This window comes from Tamandua tetradactyla, chromosome 3, assembly GCF_023851605.1.
Source record: "Tamandua tetradactyla isolate mTamTet1 chromosome 3, mTamTet1.pri, whole genome shotgun sequence".
In the NCBI taxonomy this organism is placed as follows: Eukaryota; Metazoa; Chordata; class Mammalia; order Pilosa; family Myrmecophagidae; genus Tamandua; species Tamandua tetradactyla.
This window is the reverse complement of record NC_135329.1, coordinates 87,350,474-87,373,151: the sequence shown is the minus strand read 5'-3', so window position 1 is coordinate 87,373,151 and position 22,678 is coordinate 87,350,474. Positions and strand designations below refer to the sequence as shown.

Below are 22,678 nucleotides of genomic sequence, written 5' to 3'. Positions count from 1 at the left end.
TCTTTTGTCCAAATTTGATTAGGCTCTTGGTCTAGATTCTATTAACTAGGACCTATCTGTTGACTTCATAGAAGAAAAAAAAAAGAAAAGTGCTGGTTGTGCTGCAATTTTTCTTGGGACTCAGCAGTGAAATGAAAATCGGTGTTAATATATGTTTTACAATATTTGGTATGAATAACTGTGAAAAGTAAACACTGAAAATATGTTTTTTAAGCCGTGGGAGGACCTATGAAAACTCGTGAGTTTTTTTTTCTAATTGTTTTACAAAGATAGTCTAGCCATTAAAAAAAAAAGGTAATCTGCAAACTATTTAATCATAAGCTTAGCACAGTCATATACATTTGCATGTGAAAGGAAATCTCACAAACTACTCTCACAATTCCCTCCTTTCTGCTTTGTTTTATGATTTGTGGAAACTTTTTTTTTAAGGGGGGGTTTTGATGTGGGAATAGAAAATAATTTAAATGATAATGTGTTTTGCAAAAAAGCCTCAACCTCAACTGCATCTAGGAAAGATTACTCACCCAAACAGTATTATATACACAATATTCAGTGTCATCACCCCAAAATAAAATAACAATATTCTTCTGGGATATTTTCAAAATAGACACTGATGACATCCTAAAATTAGCAGAGTTTTTTTGGTGATACCTTGATCAGGTTAGCAGAACTCTTAGACTGTTTTCCCAACTTCAGCATTCACTTTCAATTTACAATTTTAAACCGAGAAGGAATGTGAGATATCTAGGGCAAACCTTTTGTCTTGGATTAGAAGAATCTGATACAGAGAGTTCTAGTGACTTATAATCACACAGACATCCAGAGCAGTTCTGGTTCTGAAATCAAGATGTGTGGCTCTACCATCTCCCACCTCCTTCCTGCTAAGATACAATGTGACCTCTTTGCCTCCCAAAGTCTGTGGCCATGTGCTTGCAAAAAAAAATATGCAACCTTTGTTTTCTGATAAAACTAGGTTCTGGCTGTTGTAATGAACTAGATGGAGCCTAAGAGGTGCTTTGATGAGGGAGATTTGGCTTTAGCAATTTCTTCTGCAGGTAGATGAAGTCTAGGACTTAGGAGTATAAATATAGAATCTTGCACAGGTTTCAGGAGGGAAGCGATGAAATTTCATTTGTAAATTTCATGTAGAAAAGGTGATAATAGAGAAGAAGAGTTCACAAAGTAAGAAAAATGCAATAAAAATCATTATCATAATACCCCATGCCAAGGGCAAACTCCCACTTCACTCCTTGTTAATTTTCATATTAGTCGACTAAAGTATTTTAACTGTGCCAGCAATCTCTAATACTATAGGAGAAGTGATTAAGGAAACCTATTTATTTCTACCGAAATTTCCTTAGCATAAGCTTTGAGGAATCCATCTCACACTGTCAGATCTCCCTCTACATGGTACAAAGATATGATTCATATTGCATTACATAAACTGTATTGCATTATAAATGGCTGTATTTTGTATATAGCTTATTTTGAGCTATAAGAAGATCCCGAGAAGGCTTTTCCATTGATTCTGAAATGTGTTTTCTTTAAAGGAAAGTGAAGATAACATTTTAATCTTACCGAGGGGAAATATGAACATATTTTTGATGTATATTAGGAACTGGATAGAAACAGGTTCGCAGATACCTATCTGTCAAGAGTTTTCCAAGGGGAGATGCAGGACAAGGAAGGAGAGGAAATGGCTTTAATGCTGACAGTGCCACTCCCCAACAAACTAGCACTGATTAGTCTACCAGCCTCCAGTTCCTCTAGCTGAACTTCCAATGTGGTCTCTCCTCCTTCTTCCATGAAAGTTCACAAGCTTAAGAGGCCAGCGCAATGAATATGGACTGATGGAGGACAAATGAGGTTGTGAAGCAACGCAGTCTGTCCTGCGGCAAAGCATCTGAAAGAGCCGTTTTCAATGATTTAAAACAGGGTATCAGAGGAAGGGTATAAAGACTAACGCAGAGGCAAGCAGACGCCTATTTTCAGTCCCTTTCCCATATTTCATGGTAATGATACACGTGCAACCACTTCCACCTGCTGAAATGCCATTATCTTGGGCAAATTCATCAAAGGCTGACATTGTGGGGTGCCACTTTCCTTCTTCAGCACTTAACTGAATACCCCAATTCTGATATTTCATTTCCCTCTGAAAATTATTTCTAGATTTAATCATCCAACAGCAGTCTGTTGAACATTAGCCAGGAATAATTGCATTTCTACATATTTAAATGCCTCAATGATTTCTTTATATTAATAAAGGCTATTATTTAACATTATTTACTCATACAAATATTTCACTGATGAAATATACAAGTTACCATACATTTCATAATAAGACTCATGTAGAGGATATATTCAGAAACAAAGAAAATGTGTAATATGAACCACAGATAATGATTTTGTATATTTTTATACAAAAATATAAACTACCTATTTTTATAAGAAATACTGTTGATATAAAAATTGAGATTTAGATAAGACTTTTCTGGATTCGAGCTAAATCTTGATTATTATTATTTTTCTTTGGTGTGCTCAAACCATAATAATGTTCTTATTTTTAATAGCTTTTGGGGAAGAGATACAACAATTTTCCATAATAACCAGTTCTAGACAAGGAGAGCATGCTAATAGATTTTTTTAGCTTTCAACACTTAGTAAAGTACTTTTTTACTAACTAAGTATTCAAAAATTGTTTCTTGACTTTCATTGAACTTCAAGTTCAGTCAATCACATTTTATGAACCCCCTAATCTTCATTCATTCACTATTTATTGAGCACTTATGGGGTATGAGGAATTCAATTGAATCTTGGGTTGTGTATCTGAATAAGCTGCAGGTCTTGTTTCTGATGTCTCAAGTGAGAATAAGATAGAGAAGCAAATAAACAATTATAATATGATTGAGCTGTTAGGTATACAAATGCTGATATTATGGAGAGAGAACCTTCTTGGAGGAATTGGAGAAAACAATACCAACAATCATGAAGTCTGAAAACTCCTGGATTCCATAACTAAGATGGGACAAAAACAAAGACACATAATTCTAGTAACCAGAGAGATAAACACAATGATACTAATTCAAGTAATAGGGAGCGGTAACATGGAGAAATAGACCCTGAATTGAAAGCTGGAAATTGGGGGAGATTTGAGAAGAGAGCCACCAGTACAGCTGAAGGATGAATGGAATACATTAATGGTGGTGTGAAGAAATGATTGTGGTCCTAGGAAATAGTGGGCAAAGGAGCAGAGAAATGCAGGTCAGTCCTCCAATGGCAACTGAAGACTGTGGTGCATGTGTAGCTGACCTGGATACAGAAGCTACCTCTGGGCCTCCAGTTGCAGACAACTCTTCTTGTTTCCATTTATTCCAGCTTGGTGCAACTTCAGAGGCGTGTGAAAAAAGGGGCAATAAGGGCAGAGTGGCCAGGCTCCTGGTTTCCCATGTGGAGCATTCCTGCCGCAGGAGGAAAGACACTCTCCCTTTTGTTTCTCTGTTTTTTCTAAATGAATTAGCCCTGCTCCTTTCTGGCCCGTTTTACTCCATGTGTCCTGAAGCTCAGCCCGCTACAACCAGTTTCTTCTTCTTTTCTCAAATGTGAAGATGTTCCTCCCTCAGCATCATCATACATGCTTCTCCTTCAGCCTTGTTTGTGTTTTCCCCAAGATCTCTGATTGACTGGCTGCTTCTCACCATGCAGCCCTCAGCTGAAACGTAGTCTTCCCACAGGAACTTTGCTGAAGCAACACTTCCAGTCTCTCCCTCCTTCTCCAGTGTGATCCAAGTTGGTTTTGCATATTTTTTATTATTATCCATTTTTAGATTTAAGAGAAGACTTTGATGAAAAATGCTACAAGTTATGGACAAGAATTAGTTCTCATATTTTTAAAAAAGTGATTATGGAAAACACTTTACTGATTTTTTGCCAAAAAAATAGTCTTCAAGGATGCCCAAGAAAGACAGCAAGTACAACACTGGACAAAAGGGGAAGGTAATGCTGAATTCCAGGGCAAGACAGTAACATAGCACAGTTAAGGAATCAGGCAGAATCATTCATATAAATTAGTTATTTATATTCAATCAAAGTTTTTTGTTGTTGTTGATTGATTGGTTTTAAAGCTTTAGAAGTTCACCATAAGGACAGAAAGGGGATTGAAAAGGAAGGATTTGGTGGGGAGTGGGGGGGAAAGAGACTAAGCTTATATATAGTCACCATTTTACCAAGAAAAACAGTGGTTCAACCACATGGGAAATATGCACAGCAAATATTAAAAGAAAATGCCAAGGCATTCAGGTTTGGGTGTGGATGTTACATCTGGCTAAAGGGGACTCTGATTCCACAAGGACTGGTCTGCCATTAGCCTGGCTCAGATGAAGCTCCTTTGCATTTGCTTCAGAAGGAGGAATTAGTATCTAGAACAATTTCACTCCCAATAACACTCATGTGGCTGGTTTTCCCAGTTTGTGAAGGCATAAGTGGCTCCTAATCAACTCCACCATTTCCAAGGGGAACGACCTACTGGATGGGGCTTTAAATCCAAGCATATCACTAAAGAAAAGGAACATTGATGATATGTTGGCACTGTATAAGCTGTGTACCTGTCATGTTTGCCCAGGACGTGGGGTGGGCTTGGCGTCATCTGCAGCAGCACTGCAGTGGTACTGTGACCTCCTCCACATGGAAGGGGAGTGCCCAAAATGTTCATTCCAGCCTGGCTTCTGATATAAACAGCACATTATCAGTGGCTTTTCAGGTGATACCAAAAGTTTCTTCATGGTCCTTAATCATCACAGCTGTTCAGTTAACAAATGAGGGATTTTTTTAAGAAATGGCAGCCAGTTTCCTTCTCCATATATCTCCACTTGAGCTTTGATGCACTTGCTTTCTTCTCCAGTCCCTCCCTGCTTTCTTGCCTTACTGGCTGCAGTATCTTTTTCTGGTGCTGCCTGAACTTGAAACGGTTCATCCTCGTCCACCCAAGTCTCTTTTTTCTTCAACTTCATTAGAATTGTTCCACTTGCCTGTTAGTACTTTAGGATCCTCTTCCCCAGGAAGGCATTGGTTGAGAATGGTGTGCTGGGAAGGTGATGCTGGAGTGCCCCCTGGAAAGAGTTGAGGCACATGCTGGCTAGACTTAGGACCCTGGCTGTCCTTCTCCAAAACTGAGCTGCTTATTGCCATGCACTTGTTCTTGGGCTGGGGTTCAGAGCCAGCCTCAGCAGGGGCTGAACTTTCCTTTTCATGTTTTCTCAGTCACTTGCTTTTGAAGGTTGGTGATGATGGGAATGCTGAGTTAGGACATGCCAGATACTTCTGGTCCAGTTTTGAGAAAACTGCCTTAGAGCCTTGTGTACCAGACAAAACCTCGAAAGCTGATTTCAGAGACATAATTACAGTGGTGGCTGAACTATTCCATAGCTGCCTTGCAGACTCTCTGAGTGGCTTTTCCATAGGTTCTGGTCTTCTTCTTTGTCTTACTTCACTGTACTTAAGACAGCAGACTCAGATTTCAGGGCCTTTTTGGGCATAGTGAGGAGGGAGGGCTCTGTGCCATCCAGGTGGCTTTTAGTAGGCATATTCTGTGGACAAATCTCCTAGAAAAAGTTCTGGATAACAGGGTGGGCCAGTTCTTTTCATGAATAATGTTCAGGAGATCATTTCTCAGCCTCTGAGTCATGGGATCTTTGGACATATGGTTTTTTCCAAAATTTTTGAAATTTGGAAGTCTTTCCAAATTATTTGTTTCTGATACAAGCAGCCACCTTACCAGTTTTCTACTAGATTTAATCATTGCTCCTGCCAGTATAGATTCTGTGTTAATCATCTCCAGCACACTGATGGTTTATTCTAGTGGTGTGAGCTTAGCCTCCATACCAAAGGAACAGTTAAGTTTTCCCCTTCTTCAATGTGGGATGGACACTGCGTAGCACCTAGGACATGGAACAGCCTGTTCCTACCAAGCAAAGTCTGCATAACATCCCAGATCTATCTGAAGTTCCAAGGCCTGCTACAGGGAAAGGTCCACAGTGCTTCAAAGAAGTAACACTGGAGTCCCCAGTGGTCAACTCCCTCTTCAGTGGTGACTCCTGGCACTTTGCTCCACAGCACCTCAAACCCCTGTTCTTGGCTTCCCTGTCTACCTGGCCCTCCCGTCCTGACATCTTCCTGGACTATGATGTGACCCAGTATCCAGAGTCCTGCATACAAGATAGAACTGCATTGCCAGCTGCCCTCAGACTTCTCCAAGCTGTCTTTAACCCACTGTCTTAGTTTTCCAGCTTCTAAAACAAATAACACACAATACTTTGCTTAACCACAGGAATTCACTGGCTCACGGTTCCATAGACTAGAAAGCTACTTGCTTCCTTCTAGGGATAGTATCTTGACTGGCTGGCAATGTGTGGGGGTCTTCAGCTTTCCATGGCAATGCACATGGCAGTGTCTTCTTTTTCTACTGAGTTCCATTGATGTCCATCTCTGGCTCCTTAGACTCCTCCTTTCCTATTCAATTTCCTAAGCTTGTAAGGATTTTAAACAAATTTGATTAAGGCCTATCCTCATTCAGTTTTGACACAATTTATCTAATAACATCTTGAAAGGTTCAGTTTGTAAAGGAGATCAAGATTTAATCCCCAACACCCACAATTTTCCTTTACGTTCTTTTCACTGTGAAATTATCTGATTTATTGCTTTATATTCTTGCTTATTTTTGGTAATCCTGCTCTATAATATAGATCCCTGGGCATAGGGACTTTTCAGTCTTAGTTGGCATTGCATGACCAAGGCTTGGAACACTGTGTGACATTGAGTAATCTCTCAATAGACTTACATTGAATGAATGAATGAATGAATGAATGAATGAAACAAAACCACAGACTACTTCGATAATTTCAAACTATCTCTGCTCTCCATTCTGAGATTCCAGGTCCATATGTTCTCCCTTACACAACCTCACCCCAATGTAATAAAAACCAAGAAATTATAGTAAAATTACTAGGTTTTTTTTATAATGTAAACATTTAATTTTGAAAAACACAGCTTGATTAAAAGGAACAGAGATGACAAGGTGATATTTTCATCCAAAGCCAATGTCACTAACTAAAGTTGAGTTTTGTAGAGCCAGTAAGGTGTTCTCTTAGGTTGCAAAAGTTCAATTGTATGAAGAATACCCTCTTCCCCAGTGGAATTTTCTGCAGTAACTTGTCATTTGCATCTAAAACACCACGTTTAAGAAGCTGAAATTGTGGGCTATATACATGGCCCTTGTTGAAAGGCAGATGCCTGTGGAGGAAGAATCCATTAGCTGTGGGTGGTCACCAACACCTCTGGGTAAATTCACTTATCAGAACTTTTGTTATAGGGGATTGTAAAGAAAACATGGCAATCTTGGGAAGAGAAAGAAGAAGTAAGGTCATAGCTCTGCTCTTTATTCCCATACGCCATTAGATAATTGATGGTGCTTACCTTTGTCTCCCTTTCTTGAGGAGTCTTAGAGGAGTTATGAGCAGGTCAACACTAGGGCCATCCTCCTTTAATGGTATATTCTGAGTTAGAGGTCTCATGCCATGATTTTAAGGGAGGAGACTAGAACAGCTTCTAAAGACAGTTTTCAGTGAGTCTGAAGGTGTGGGGAGAAGCCCTCATAGGGAAATTATATATGTGTCTTTAGGTATATAGGCATATCTGTGATATGGATAAAAATAATAATTTGCAAAGAGCATGACACATCTAAGTTAACACAGTGCAATGTGTGAGTGTCAATGTCTTCAGTTCTACTTAACTTGTGACCAAAACCAGGACCTGTTACCAGCATGATAAAATGGGTCTCTGTTATATGTACTGCTGCTCTCCCAATGTTAATTTCATTTCATTTTTTTATTTATTCTGCAAAATGTTCATGATCGACAGTGTACTCCTTATGTATAGTGAATTGTCTGTATTGCCCTAAATCACCTCAGAAGGTTTCTTTGTGGGCTTGTTTAAAGAGACAGATGTCAGAAAGTGCTCACCTCCTCCATTCAGTGCCTTCCTTTTTAAGACCTTTCTTACAACCCAAACTTAATGTCATTTTCTACTCTCCACCACCCCAATTGTTTGCTGTTCTGTGTGCATGTGTTTGTGTGTGTGTGTGTGTGTGTGTGTGTGTGTTTAACACTCTGAATTAAATTGTAATCACCTGTGAAACACAGAGAGCACTTGGAAGCAAAATAGCCACACATTTAATTCCACCCCTGCCATTGATCAGTGAGAACTTGTATTGGTTGCTCATATTATTGAGGGTTTTCTTTCCTAATATGTGAAATGGAGCTGCCTCCATCTATTTCATGCCGTTGCTTTGACAATTAAGAAATAATATATTCCATGTGAATAGAGTACATGAAAAATATTACCTATATTTAGTATCATTAATAATAGCGTGATGTGTCTTTAAATCGTCCCTATCAGATTAAACATTTTCTGAGATCAGAGACTTTTATATCCATCTACATGACTGATAATAATTCCAGCTAGCAGTCACTGCTCAGGAATATTTATATATGTCAAGGGAAGAAGCTATGGAAGAGTCTCAGAAAGATAGAGGGAACTCTCCTTGCTAACTTAGATAAGAGGGCAGCAGGCCACATGAAGGGGCAGAAATGGGCCAGTACATTCGTGGGACTTGCTGAAGATAAGCAGCCCTATAATACAAGAACAGATAGTAGCCAAGTGGTAAAATTAGCGAGAGAACCATAAAAGCAATGTGAAAATTCAGAATCAAGGAGTGAAAAGGAGACCAAAGTTGGGGTGAAGGCAGGAATCAAAGACAAGAGGCTGTGTTCTGAGGGTGAAAGGAAAAAAGTTGTGCCACCACTCTGCCAGTTACCCCTCTGGACCTATCCCTCCCCCTTCCTCTCTGTCCCATCATCTATATGGACAATATCAAGGTATCCCTGTGGGCTCAACCAACAGAAACCTGGAAGGATATCTTAGGAACAAAGCAAGTGAAGTCAAAGTATTTTCCCTTCTGGTTTCTGCCTTTTGAGGTTAAATTGGGCTGACTGTGTCCAAATATCACAGCTTCTATCAAGTATCCTGACCAGCTTTCCAAGTTCTAATAACCAACCCATCTCTTGCCTTCATGCCTGAGGATGTGGATTCCACTGCTGTTTCTAGCCATGGGTTACTACAGTATTGTTTACAGTTCTTCATCATTCTGTCCACATCTTGCTACATTTCTCCTTTAATACCGTATTTTGAGTGTCCCACTGTTTCTGGTGTACCTCTGAGTGAGACAGATAAGGTAATGAGTTTTGAAGCTGTGAATAGGAAGTTGGTGGGAAGGCTGGTGAGTGAGTGACAGGCAGTGTAGAAATAAAAAATGAATAGATGGGGATCAATTGCCATGGATTCCCAAGAAGCTTCTACTCAGCCTGTAGATGGAGAAGTCTCACTTGCATGTATCCCCTAAAAGACCTGATGACTATATGAAAGCATGACCAAATGCCATCTTCTAACCCAGGAATTTAATAGAGTTTACCTGATTTAATTTTCACAATAATCCCTGGAGGACCAAGATAAGGTCTTAATCACCCCTACTTCCTATGAGCCCACTAGGGTAAATACTCGATTAGTCTCTGTAGAACTGATAAGGGATAGCTGGGTTCTCATGGCCCAAAAGTCTATAGCTTTTCTTCTATAAACTCATTTCTTCAGTGTCTCCTCGCTGGCTCATCACTCCCATCGTTGAAGGTTTGGCAGTTTAGGGAACATTTCCTGAGTGGTAGAAGGAGTCTGGCTTTGTTAATGAGGAAAGATGAATAAAGAGGGTTATATTGGGTAATTGGAATATTTTTCCCAAGTTTTAGTTTCTTCATTGGGCAAATAGAGAAAAACATACCTGCCACATCCATGTATGTAGAAGGGTAGATGTGAACCCAAAATGAAATCAAAGATTGGACAGAGTCATGAAGCTAGTAAATTGCCAAAGGTTTTAGGGTAGCCTGAGTCTTAGGCTGCATCTGGATCTGCACTTCATAGAGAGCAAGGTGTGGAGGCTTAGAACTGATGTGATGTATACTTGGCTTTTTCTTTGGAAGCTAGAGTTCAGGGTTAGTTTAGGGAGGTGTCAGTTCAGGAAAGTGAAGCTTCAACAAAAGGCCAAGATAAGAACTGCTCTTTTTTGCCCCAATGACCAGGCAAGACTGAGAGGCAGGGCAGCATGGTGGGAAATACCCTGATTTGGGATTCAACAAATTGGGACTCAAACACCTATCTTGGCAATCTGTTCAACTCTAAGACCCTGGGCAAGCCACCTACCTGTCTGAGCATCCGCTGTAAATAATGAAATATTCCTAATGGTACCTACCTCACAGTGGGAAAGTGCCTGTGTTAAAAAAAAACAAAACTCCAAAATTGTATCTGGGACAGTGCTGGCATCTCCCAGACATCCCAAGAAACCTCATTTCTCTGACTAAAGAGATCCAGAAACCTTTCACATTCTTCCTTCAGGAGAGGGAGACAAACAAGAGAGCACTCACACTCCTTCTCTTACTATACAAGCACTGGTTAAAAGTGACCAAATATCTAAAACAAAACAAAACAAAAAAACCTTTTCTTTAGGTCTGAGATGGGGCGCAACCATGGTATGGCTTCAACTGCTAAAAGAACATTTTTTCCTCATAGTGATAAATCCTTAGGAGACCAATGTTTCAAATAGTAAAAACTTCATGTTGATTTCAAATGTAATAGTGGGTAACAAGAGAGAAGTAGAAATGCCTGAATGGAAGTAAATCCTCATTCTGGAGTACACAGCACTCAAACAAGAACAAATGGGTGAAGTAATGAAAGCAAAGTTACCTTCTTCGTATGCTTTTTAAGCAATGGGAAGATACAATTTAGAGCCTCATTTCCAAGGCACAGCCTGGAGCATTGAGATGTGTTTTAACAGACACACCCAATAGACAGCCCTCTACACTATCCATCATCTCCTGCCATCATTTATCTTTCATCTAACAGGATGATATTTAATACAAAATAAGGATGATGAAGGTCACTGGAATTTGTGCAATTTATTATTGGTCATGTTAGTATAGCTGGGGCTTGACTAAAATTTGCTTAGCACATTTGTGTCTCTGAGCAAAGGGTTATTATTATCTAGTGACTTTATAAATGCAAAATCTTACTGAAAGTGACAGAATGGCCATAGATCTCTTTGATCTTTATTGGGGGAAAATTTATTCACAAAACATGTCCCTCTTTACTTCCCTGTGAGTGTTGAATTAGTTAAATAGGATTTTAAACCTGGGTCCAAGCAGAGGTCAGGCATGACACAATGGGAAACTGAGTCCATAATGCATGAGGACGGATAGTTTAATACTCACAGGTCTCAGTGAGAGTGGGGTCTTTGAGGGGTTTTAGGTGAGTTGTGTAGGGGTGGTGAACATGGATGGGGTTTTGAATGCTAGGGTAATTTGTGGGCACAAAGTTGGAAAGCTGCTTATTAACTAGACCAAGATCAGTGGTAAGACAAGGGGCTTAACTGCGGTGAGATGGATGCTGAGGCAGCACAAAAAATTTTTATAGTTGGGACACTGTGAAAACCACAATTTTAACCTTATTCTCTTTTTTGGATGATTTTTTCAATTCTGTTTTTTAAAGAAATTACAGTCTTTGATTTTTTAAAAATTCATCTTCAAAATCTAAAAAGTGAAATTATCTATGTCATCTGGGGTGTATGTAGGAGACCCCCCTCCCTCCCCTCTCTGTTTATGTGGTAAGTTATTTGGAGGCTAGGGGATTTCTTGGGAAAGAAGTTCAAACTGTGTACAAAGGGAAAATCACTAGCATGTGAAGAAAATGCGGACAGGGTACAGAAACTCAAAATGGTAATAGAATACTTATAAAATGAGGTTGGTTTTAGAGGGATGCCATCCAAAGAAAGTAAGGTGTACAAACAATAATGTAGAATTAGCAATAGGGCATGAGGGTTGAAGGGTTCTGGAAGAGAAAGGTGAGGTTTTCTTCCTTCGTGTCAAATGGGTCACCATTGTCACCCCATGTATGTAGCTGCCCTGGAGACAAACGAACCATGCATAAATGGGAGAAATCAAGCACAACATCTTTTTTTTTTTCCTAAATTTTAGTACACTGAATCTAAAGAATACACTTAATGAAAAGCTTTTCAGAGATGGGTAAAAATCTGCTTTTTCCTTTGAAAACTGAACACTGGCTCCAAAAGACAGAGGTAACCTAGGGTTTAGTCTGCATGAGAAGCAGAGCAGCCTATGGCTGATGGCATGTAGCAGCTTGAGCTGCCAGTAGGAGGGAGAGTTCGGTGGTGCTAGGGTATAAACAGCATGGAGGTCTGGGGAAGCCGGGCCGCTACACCCCTTCTCACGTCATTGGACACAAACCGGTTCATTATTCTCTATCTAACTGGGTCCATCAAGATTTTCCATAAAGGCCCCAATGTTAAATATTTCAAGGTCTGTGGGCCATATAGTCTCTGTTGCAACTACTCAACCCTACCATCATTGTACAAAGCAGGCACAGACAAAATGTTAACCATGAGAGTAGCTATGCATCTTAGTTTGCCAGAGCTGCTCTGACAAATACCACACAAAGGGTTGATTTAAAACAAGTATTTATTGTCCCATGGCTTCAAAGGCTACACATGCATAATCAAATGGCAACAAGGCTGTGCTTTCTCCCAGAGAGGGTGGCATTCTGGTTCAGGTGGTCCTCCATCACATGGCATTCCGTCTCTTCTCTCCAGCTTTGTGGCAGGTGTTTTCTCATTTCTGTTCTAGATTTCCTCTCTGAATAAGGCTTCCAGCCATACAGATTGACACTCACCCTGAATCAATTTGGTCACATCTCAGCTGATAGTGACATCTTTAAAACCTCCTATCTACAAATGGATGTACACCCACAGGATTGCTGATTAAGATTTGAACATTTTTTTAACATGATATAGTATTATTTATTTATTTATTTATTTATTTTTACATGCCATATGGTGGGGCTCACATTTCATTCTCTTACCATGTGACTATCCCATTATTGCAGTACCATTTGTTGAAATTTTGGGGGGGTGGGGGGAAGTGCATGGGCCAGAAATTGAACCTGGGTCTCTTGCATGGCAGGCGAGAATTTTACCGCAGAACTACTCTTGTACCCCCTGAACATGTCTTTTGAGAACCATATGATTCAATCCTCAACACTATGTTCCAATGAAATGTCAAGGAACACTGAAACTTGACCATCATATTCTTTCTGTGTCATGAAATATTACTCTTATTTTGATAGTTTTTTAAATGTTAATTAAAAAAACATTCTTAAGCTAATAGGTCTTACAAAAACATTTGGTGGTGGGAATTGGTCAAATAGCTACTATCTGCTGAGCACTGTTCTCTATCATCTAAAATGTCCTCTCAGTAGAACTCTTGGTCATGATCCTAGTGCAGAATCAGCCTTACCCAATACAGAGGCCTCTCAACTTGCGGCTCCTGCTTTAAAATGTGTCTTCATGGCTCCTGCCCAGCCTGGTGGCCATGGTCCTTCAGTAAATTGTGAACTGTGCGGGACAAGAAGAAGGACTCTTTTATTCATCTTTGCATACTCTCTACCTAGAACATTGCAATTCAAAAAGTCACTTTTTCAATCAACAATGGATGAATAAATTCAGGTTTCCCACCTACTATAAAGGTTTCTTTCATCTTAGTTTTTAAGAATTTCTTCTCACTAAGCTAAGGCCCAGAAGGAAAGGCCCTTGGGACACAAATTTCTTCTGCAGTCATTACTTGGAAAAGCTTTGTAGACCAAAACAGGATGCAGGACTTGGCTACTTTTTGAACCATTATGCTCAGGTCCCCCAGATTCAGCTCATGCCTTTCAAACACTTCTATTTGGATCTCCAAATATAGGATCTGCTCATTCCCAGTTCCCTGCTATTTTTTCTTACCTGAACTATAGCCATGGTGTTTTGGAGTTGTATGTACCCCAGATAAACATGTTCTTAAACTTAATCCATTCCTGTGGGTGTGAACCTATTGTAAGTAAGACCTTTTGATGAGGCTCCTTCTGTTAAGGCATGGACACCTCTCCCAGGATGGGTCTTAATCCTATTACTGGAGTCCTTTATAAGTGGAATGGAATGAAACCCAACATGAAGACAGAAGGCAACAAAGGAAGCAGCCAGAAGTTAAATCAATGGAAAATGGAAGAGAAGGAAGATACCAGGAGACACAAACTGCATCACCATGTGACAAACCAAAGACCAAGGATCACTGGCAGCCAGCCCTGGAGCACTGATGTCTTCAGTGAGAAAGTATCACTTTGATTTGGATTTTTCACCTCAAAATGGTAAATAAATTTGCATTGTTTAAGCCAACACATTGCACAGTATTCTTGAGCAGCCTAGGAAACTAAAACAGTATCCTCACTTTATTTGTTTTAAGTGCTTTAATATGTTTCCCTCCAATTATCAGGAATACCCTCAACTCTTAAAACTCTCTGACTCAACAGTTCAAGCCAGAATTTGACACAAACCATGTCATAAGAGAAGGGTCTCGGAATATTTGTTGAATAAATGAGAGAATGAACAAATAACTGTTTCTTATACCTGTCTGTATTCCTGGGATATTATATAGCATTTTATTCCAAATAACTTCTCAAGAAAGATTGTTGAAGGTGATATTTGATTTGCAAATGAAGATTTCACCCATACATCATGGCAAACTTCTTGAAGCAAGAAACTTTGCAGTATTTTTTTTTAGAACTTAGTTTAAATGTGCATGATACAATGCTCCTAATAAGGTTCTCATGGAATAAATAAACTGTCAAATAATTAACGAAAATGAACCAGTGAATAAATAAATAAATATAACTAGAGACTTTGGCCTTTCAAATACTTTTCAGGAAACTGTTCTCCCATTCTTCAAAAATTACAAATTATTTTCAATATTCTCCTTCTTTTTTTCTCCCACATGACTGAAGCCAATTTTATGGCTTTACCAATCTCAGAAAGAGAAGAGGGAAGTGGTTGCCTCAGTTTCTGTGACTTTGACTTTCCCTTGTTTTTCACTGTATTTTCCCCCTTCTGCATGCAACAGTACTTCATCTTCCTGGGTCTCCTCAGACAGTTTCCATGCCTGTAATGCAGGTCTCCTCAGACAATTTCCATGCCTGTAATGCATGCAGATCAGAATCTCCTCCCAGTGCACCTGGCACTGTGCACTGTTGTACCACACCTTCCTCCTAGCCAGAGTGCTAGGATGCTTCATTTTAAATTCATCAGAATGATTTACCTTAGCAGATACAATGCATTTTAGAGATCTACTTCCAACCAAAGGTGTGGTTAGTCCGGCAGCCTCTACCCCTTAGGGAATAAAAGAAAAAAAGACTAAAATCTATGTTTATATAGTAAAAAATAACCTTCACAGAAATAAATCAGAAGCAGTATCAAAATTTAGAATTTCACTTTTGGAGATTTTTGCATCTGGATTCAGAGAAAAAGAAACTACACAAATTAAATATCAACCACTAAAATGTCACCTTCTTTGCAGTTTCCATTTATCTAATTCACTTTGCAGAAGATTGTTCCTATAACCACTAAGTTTAACGATTGCTGACATCCCACATTTCCATTACCATCTTCTATCAAGATGCTCAAGAAAGATGGACCTTGCACCTAGCTAATGAGAAAGAAAGGGGATCTAATTAAAATATGTCTTAAGGCATAATGAGCTAATATGTTAAAAAGATAATTCAATGCACCTAATGGTTTTCCAAAACCACTTCATCAATAGCATGCATGCTATACCAAGCCTCAATTTCTAAGTTTGCTTTGAGGCATGACATTTATTTAGCTCTGTAAACAGATTCATGAGGCTGCAAATCTATGTATACCATATTGAGGAATACATTAAATGATCTCTAGAAACTCGACACCACTGGTCAACAAAGAGCCAACTGATAACTTGGAAATGAAGTAGACAGTTTGCAACAGACTTCAAATGGAAGCTTCGTCGACTCAATTGAACAAATAAAACTTACCACCTACAATTTCCTACTGTACATGTATCAGCTAGAAGACTTATTCTGCAATTAGAAGCACACAGTTAATAGAAATTAATATCATGAGGTGGTTTATTGCTTAAGTCGCAAAAATATTGAAGCATGGTTGTCTCATGGTAGATTTAGCAGCTCACCAATGTCTTAATTGGAATCCCTGGAATTGAACTGGTCTCTTCCTCAAGGTCACAGGTCACAAGAGATATCATCCCAAGTGGAAAGGAAGGCATAGAGTTAAAACATTTCCTTCATGCAAATTTATGACTTTTTTTTTTAACTGGGAAGGGAAGTTTACCACCAGATTTTCTCTTATGTGTCATTGGAGAAAATAGAGTCACATACTAATCCCTGGACCAATCACTAGCAAAGGAGAATCGAGCCACTGTTACTAACTTTGGCCAATTAGAACACATCCTTTGAAGACAGAGAAGGGAACTACACCCCCTTAGATTAAGGGTTCTCTTCAGCATGACTTTGCAGAGGATTGCTAACTTAGGTCAACAGTGAAAAAGGTAGGAACTAGCTCTTCCTTAAGCAATCAAAAGAGCCACAAAATGAAAAACTAAATGCTTATCAAACAGATAACGAAATGAGGTAGTTAAGTTATATATTATACAATAATTATACAATAATTTAACAGATATATCTGCATTAATACCTAGTGTTCTAAGAGGATGTCCATGAAATTGAGCACAGCAAGTTGTAAAAAAAGGTACAAAAACAACAAAAGAAAGCCTAAATTGTGTAATTTTATTTGCATGTGTTTAAGGGAAGTTGGAAAAGTATACGCCCTAACATGATAGCAGAGGTCATTTCCTTTATTAGTTCATGGGAGGAAGGAGTGAGGATGATTGTATTTCTCTCTATGGACTTTTGTGCTGATTTATTACTTACAATGGTTTTATACTTACTTTTCCCAATAAAATAGGACTTTGTATTATGGGAAGAATGACAATAATAAAAAGATGAAATAACTTTTATCTGTGATTTCTACCTTAACAATGATTTGATATGTGTCTTTTCAGCCACCCTCTTCCATATATATGTGTTAAAAGCCTGGGATTATCCTAAATATACCATGTCATATACTTTTCCTTACTGTGAGTATCTTTCTGTGTCGTTTCATATCTTTATACAACAGCATAATTTTAATATATACTCAATATTCCAAGAAGTTGATATGCCTGCATTCAGTAAGGAGATTTCCTTATTTGTTCACACTTATTTTTCCTTGCAACTTTTTACTATTTAAATATAAACCATCATGTTAATAAACTGAAAACAAATTAGTATTAAAAAATAAAATAACTTACAAAGAATAAAAATATTTCTGGATAAGCAGCATGCAACACTAAAGATGTTTCAGGAGTATGCAAAAATTCCCCTTTCTGCATCAAAATAAAAAATAAATGAAAAGATAGTAAATGGCACTGATCAATGAATGTTTATTCCATCAGTAAAATGGCAACTCAGTTATTGGGCTTTTGAGCAAATTTCTTCCTGTCAGTATGTTAAATTTATAGCACTCTTCTACTGATAAATACTCACCCCTACAGAACTGGTGCAACCCAGGAAAAATTTGAAAGAAGACGTTTAGCTGCAAATAGTTGTTTTCCAAGAATATTTATTCTTAGTGTTAGCTCAAATGGAATAACAATAACAATGATTACAAAAACAATAATGAAACGGTAAGATGTTCTTAAAAATTTGCACAATTCCTAGCATGATAAATAGTTAAAGTACAAAGTTTTGTGATTTCCATTATACAGAGGGAACTATTGAAGCTCTTATAATCTCAGTAAATTACCTAAGGATAAAGAACCAGAAAACTAGTAAGTATTATTTTCTAAGATTTCAGTCAGCTGTATTAACATCAAAACCTTAGCACTTTCCACATAAAATTGCTCTACTAAATATATATATTAAAATATTAAGACTGGTACTACTGGTCTATGTATCTGTATGTGTGTGTTGAGTGAATAGGGGTAAGTGGTGGTTGGCAGGAAGGGAAATCATCCAGAATTAGATCTGGCACCTCAGTGGCACATCAAGGAAGCTCTTCTTAGAGTTCATTCTCAGGGGATATTCATAAATTTTAGCAAATATATCCCATCCCTCCCATTAAATGGTTAAAGAATAATGTGCTATAGGAAAGTTTTATTAGTTAATGTCTCCATCTCCCAGCTACTGGGACTGTTGTCTGATAACAATGTATAGCTGTCCCCTTCCTACTTCCTTTCCCCATTCAGAGGGTAGACCTCAGTCACTGACTGAACCTGGGATGCAAGAATTTGATCTCCTTCTCTCAAGGGGGAAATCTTTAGGTGCAAATTGCATTCCAGAGCTCCCTATAGCTACCTTTATCAGCTCAACTAGTTCCCATACCTACAATTGCATATAGTAAGAAACATGCAATAGTTGTTCTTAGGTCAAGACTATACAAATATGAAAATCAAATAGAAAGTAGAATCAGGTTCATCTCTTCATTCATTTGCCTGGTCATGCCCATTCAGTCATTCATTTGATTATTAATTTATTCAAAATATTACCTGAGGGCTGTTTTGTTAGGCTTGTTTTAATGTACAGTATTTAATATGCCAAGTGCTAAGAATATCAAAATAAATAAGAGTTTTTCCTTGAAAAGGGTACATGATCTATTGAAATAAACGAACAGCTAAGTGCGTTAACATGGAAAAGTGTCTTAGTGTTTTATAGGAGGACAGTGAATGGGCCAAAAATCAGTCTGTTGGGAGGATCCAGTGCTATCAGAAAGAGTTTGTAAAGGAGGGAATACATGATTAATTTGGGGTGGTGGTGGCTGAATAATGTAGGAGCATCACTAAGAGGAGAGAAAAAGCAAGGAAAGGGTGTTCTGCACAAATAAGTGAACAGACATGAAGAGTGGTGGAAAATCAAGTTTTAATCAGGACAATCAGACCACAGGATGAAGAAGAAGGTCAGGAGGGGTAGGTGCTTGCTGCAAGGTGATAGATGGGTACTGAGTGCTGAGTCTCTTTTAGGCCAGTCTCTGGATTTGGGACACCAAAGCCCAGCCCTTCAAAGCTTTCACCATGACACTTTCCATCCATTCCCCCTGCTCCAGGTGTCTTAGGATGGGAGGTATGGAATGGGCAGAGAATGAGCAAGGAGAACAGGGCTGAGTTCATGGTCCCCAGGTGAGAAGTTTCATCTCACACCTTCTCCTGGGAGAGGAGAGGTTGCTCACAGGAAAATGTTAGAGGAGTAGAATTGATAAGTAATAGTGCCCATTTGGGGGTGAGGAATATTCAAGAAAAAATACAGACTTCAGAATTATTCCCAGTTTCTTCAAGAGAGTGACAGGTAGAAGAATTAGTGAAATGCACTCTGTTGACTCTTTCCAGCCTTCAATCCATAGAAGAAAGGCTTTGTTAAAATTCAGAGCATTGGGGCGGGCCGCGGTGGCTCAGCGGGCAAGAGTGCTTGCCTGCCGTGCCGGAGGACCCCGGTTCGATTCCCGGCCCCAGCCCATGTAAAAAACAAACAAACAAACAAAATATAATAAAACAAGAAAATGTTTAAAAATGTTTCCCTTTCTTCCATCCTTCCTTCCTTCTCTGTCTTTCCTTCCCTTCCTCCCAAAAAAAAAAAAAAAAAAAAAAAAAAAATTCAGAGCATTATATGAATAATAAATGTTTGATAATCCATTAAGTAAAACAGGCTCCATTGTGAGTGGTGGTATATACCTACCACTTCAGCAGGTTTTCACTGAATATAACCACGTAATTCAAATGCTTCCCTTTCTGTGCCTTCTCATGTTTTAGTAGGTTGGCAGTTTTGAAGCAGATATCTCTACTCACTGTCTTAATTAAATCTGTAAATATAAAAGTATGGGATTTCCAAAGGTTGTACGATTCCGTCTAGAAACTCTAACTTCACGCACTTTTTGACTTCTGTAATAACAAAAAGAGAGAGATAAAAGACTTTCATATATTTGAGGTATCTCGGCAAGGAAATTGAAAATCTGGTGGTTCATTCAATCAAACATTTCATCTTGAATATTTTTCACAGGAAAGGTCTGCAGAGTGCCGCGGAGGTTTGGCGATGACATGACTGCACCCACTGACATTATAGGAAAATGCTGAAGGTGGGTGCACCTGAAGCCTTAGCGGTTAACACTAACAAGCAATCAGTTAGCTTTTCTTTGTATCTGTTAGTTATTCATATATTCTACCTACCTTGTATGATAACACAGGGAAGGGAGCAAATAGTTTTGAACACCTACTAAATCTCAGATATAATCACAAAGTTATAGTGCAAAGCACTTTACCTAATCCATAAACGATGCAACATGTTATAATCTTAGCAGGCAGCGGCACCAAGATTCCAAACAGAATTTCAGGAGGATTCCTTTGCAGAGCCAGCCAGCGTCCGTGTTTCCTACTAATGTGCCGTTTCATGCTCACTTCCATTCATTTGACCAGAGTTATTCTGGTTCAGAATTAGGAGGGGACAGGCCACAATGGCTTGGGTGGGCCACAGTGGCTCAGTGGCAGCATTCTCACCTGCCATGCCAGGGACCCAAGTTCTTTTCCCGGTGCCTGCCCATGTATTAAAAAAAAAAAAAATTAGAAGGTGCTTTCCTACTATCAGAATTCTACAACTGAAACACAAAACTTACTGAAAGTTGGATTGTTTAGAAGTAAATAAAAAATAACACACTGAAACTTAGCTTTTGACACTGCTTAAAGGAAGACAGAATATAAAGATCTCACATACTTATATCAATTTTGCTTGGAGTGGGTAGGAGCCTTATTTATATACAATAAAAAGAATACCCCATTAGTTTACCAGATGAAGTTTTGTATTCTCTCCAAGCTTCCTGTCCCCCAAAAGCTGGGCCCCTCCCATGTGGCTGCTGAATTTCTGAGTGTGTTTCCTTCGAGTTCTACATTGTTCACATCCGCTATGTCTTCCCCAGGATGAGCGGGGGACCCTTGTCTAGTTGGGTGAGGCTGTGGACATGTCTCTGCGACAATATTCACCTGCAGTCCAGGGATGGGCAACTTAATTTCAGTTCAAATGGTCAGTCCAAGGGGTTCCTCTCAGTGTTCAAATATGAGAAGATGGCTAACTTTTTCTTATTGCTTTTTTTTCTTTTGAATTAGTCTATTAAAGGGACTGAATCATATCAGGCATTTGCATGCTCATTGTCATAAAGCTGGCAGCAAACAAATCAATATTGAAATGGCTGATTAGGGAGATATAATTCCCAGTTCATAAACCAAATTTAAGTAGGGATAACTAGCTTGTGTAATACAGATAATCCAATTTTTTTTTATCTTCACATCTTTGTTATTTAAAAATGCCTATAGATACTATTGTAAGTACTTTATGTTTATTGCTCATTCATTCCTCATAGCAACCTCATTGCAATAGCATTCCTAAAATATCATCCATTTTACAGATGAGGAAACTGAGTCCCAGAGAGTTAAGTGCCCTTGGTGAGGTCACAAGTTGTAGATGACAGAGAATGGATTTGATACCAAGCAGTTGGCCTCATCTTTCCCATTTGTTCTGCCCCATCCTCTTTGGTGAATGAAGGTGTTTTCACCCCTTGCAACACCTTTACCCTCCACCTCCTTCCCCTGGCAATGCTAAGAGGGGTGATCTCCTCCTCAAGAGAGGGAGAATGGAGACTTACTGTGTACAGCTGTCCCTCACTGAAGAATGTGCAGTTCCAAATTCTACCCATAGTATGATGATTCCAGACATATGGGAGTGGGCTGGAGGAAGAGAAGCTGACTGATTGAAAGAGTACCAATGGTTTGCAGTAGAAATTATTTCCATCATCGTCTGAACCTCTTACCTGCTAAGGAATGAACTTGGACATTTTCTAGTTAAGGAATGAGCCAGTATACCTTCCCTGCCATTCCAGTGCACAATGGCCATGTCACAAGAAGGACTTGTAAATTTTATTCCCCAAATTGCTTATTCATAAAATGGATATATTTTACATGTCTGTCTTCTAAATGGGTTTGCAAGGGTTTAAGTGTGCTGTTCTTTTTTAAAGTCACACTGCCTTTAAGACTGAAATTCAAATCTAAACATAGGCTTTCTTTACCAAGGCATTTCCCTATAGGCTCTTATTAAAATAAATAAACACACTCATTGGCATACCCCTGTAAGGTGAGGATACTTGACCATATAAAGTGAAGTGATAAATTGTTTTTGGTTATCTTATATGGTTTTTCCTTTCATATCTATAATGATAAAATAATGATGCTAAGTATAAAGTTAAATCTTGGTCAGTTACCACCATCTTGTGCATTGATTTGACTCTGAGTTAACCTTGCTGGCTGGCAGGTGAATCAGAGGAATATTTTGGACTTTCTCCAAAACTTTTCTGATGTAATCAGAACCTACTGTTTGATAAAATACTCCTTTCTTTTCATATACATTTTTTTCTCTTTGACATTCCTCTATGCCCTAAAGCTAGTCTATAAGCAGTACCGCTTCTATGGTGAGGCCTTGGCTCTGATTATCACACCTATAAAACAAAAGAAAAAACTCATTGTAGAGCTGCACTTACGATTCTGTCATTAGTCACAAATTATAAAGAGATATTGCAGACAACTTCAAC

At 38.8% G+C, this 22,678-nt stretch overlaps 1 long non-coding RNA gene and 1 pseudogene across 1 annotated transcript in view; both read right to left on the bottom strand.

The window, feature by feature from the left end:
• Positions 1 to 4,752: 4,752 nt before the first annotated feature.
• On the bottom strand, positions 4,753 to 5,976 carry LOC143675705 (telomeric repeat-binding factor 2 pseudogene; annotated as a pseudogene).
• A 7,491-nt stretch (positions 5,977 to 13,467) lies between these two features.
• Positions 13,468 to 22,678, bottom strand: part of LOC143676214 (uncharacterized) — a 157,856-nt gene continuing 148,645 nt past the window's right edge. Inside the window, exon 6 of the long non-coding RNA XR_013171915.1 lies at positions 13,468 to 13,558. This is a non-coding gene — a long non-coding RNA (uncharacterized LOC143676214). The remainder of the gene's footprint in view (positions 13,559 to 22,678) is intronic.